The sequence below is a fragment of the Nicotiana attenuata genome, unplaced genomic scaffold (genome assembly GCF_001879085.1).
Source record: "Nicotiana attenuata strain UT unplaced genomic scaffold, NIATTr2, whole genome shotgun sequence".
Lineage (NCBI taxonomy): Eukaryota > Viridiplantae > Streptophyta > Magnoliopsida > Solanales > Solanaceae > Nicotiana > Nicotiana attenuata.
Window position 1 is genome coordinate 15,160 of NW_017675074.1, and position 1,626 is coordinate 16,785.

Genomic DNA, 1,626 nt, shown 5'->3' on the forward strand with positions numbered 1-1,626 from the left:
ACTCGAGAGGGAGAGAGTGAGTGGTTATTGATGGACTCGATTCAGCCGATTCGTCTCCAGATGGCTAGGGAGACGTAGAAGCGAGAGTATCCGTTTCCACGGAGGCGGCCCGAATAGTGGCCTCGGAGGAGTTGAGATGGTAGTTATCACAGGGAGGTGGTCGATGGGGCAGGCAGAGGCCCATCATTCAGGTAGATTCAGTGGTACCTCGTCTGGAGGTAGAGATTCACATGGTAGAGGCCATCCTCCTAGGTCCTTTCAGTCAGCTCTTCAGGTTCTCACGGTGCTTCAGGTATCGGGGGTCCCCAGATGCAGACTTTGACCAGCAGCTTTCAGTGCCCCACCAGCACCCATCAGTGCACCACCGCTTCAGAGTTTCTAAGGTCGTCAGCCCCAACTGCCGAGAGCTTGTTATACTTGTAGTGACACGAGGCACATTGCCAGGTATTGCCCTCGCGCACCAGGAGGCCCTCAGCATCAGAATTCTCGTGCCATGGTACAGGCACCGGGTATTCCACAACCAGCCCAGCGAGCTAGAGGTGGGGGTAGAGGTGCTAGAGGTGGAGGTAGAGGTCCTAGAGGTGGAGCTCAGGCCACCAGAGGTAGAGGCCAGCCAGCAGCAGACCGACCTAGAGATATGGTTCAGGGTGGTGGAACCCAGCCCCACTGTTATGCTTTTCAGGCCAGGCCCGAGGCTAAGGCTTCAGATGTAGTTATTGCAGGTACGGTTCTGGTTTGTGATAGAGACGCTTCGGTGTTATTTGATCCAGGGTCTACGTATTCGTATGTATCATCTTATTTTGCACCGTGTCTGATCATGCCTAGAGATGCATTGAGTGTCCCTGTTTATGTGTCTACACCGGTGGGTGATTCTATCGTGGTCGATCGAGTCCATCGTTCTTGTATTGTAGTGATTGGGGCTCTTGAGACTCGGGTAGACTTGTTGCTTTTAGATATGGTTGACTTTGATATTATAATGGGGATGGACTGGTTATCACCTTACCACGCTATCTTGGACTGTCATGCCAAGACTGTGACCTTAGCTTTACCGGGTATGCCTCGTTTAGAGTGGAGAGGTACTCCAGGTCATTCTACCCGTAGTGTTATCTCATATGTGAAGGCTCGGTGTATGGTCGAGAAAGGGTGTTTGGCCTATTTGGCTTATGTTCGCGATTCCAGTGCTGAGGTCCCTTCTATAGATTCTGTGCCCATTGTCCGGGAGTTTCCTGACGTTTTCCTTTCAGACTTGCCGGGTATGCCACCCGACAGGGATATTGATTTTTGCATTGATTTGGCTCCGGGCACTCAGCCCATTTCTATTCCGCCATATAGTATGGCCCCGCTGGAGTTGAAAGAGTTAAAGGACCAGTTGCAGGATTTGCTTGAGAAGGGTTTCATTAGACCCAGTGTTTCGCCTTGGGGTGCGCCGGTGTTATTTGTCAAGAAGAAGGATGGGTCAATGAGAATGTGTATTGATTACCGGTAATTGAATAAGGTAACAATCAAGAATAAGTATCCGCTGCCGAGGATTGATGATTTGTTCGATCAGCTTCAGGGTGCCTAAGGTATTTTCCAAGATTGACTTGAGATCTGGCTACCATCAGTTAAGGATTAGGGCATCCGATG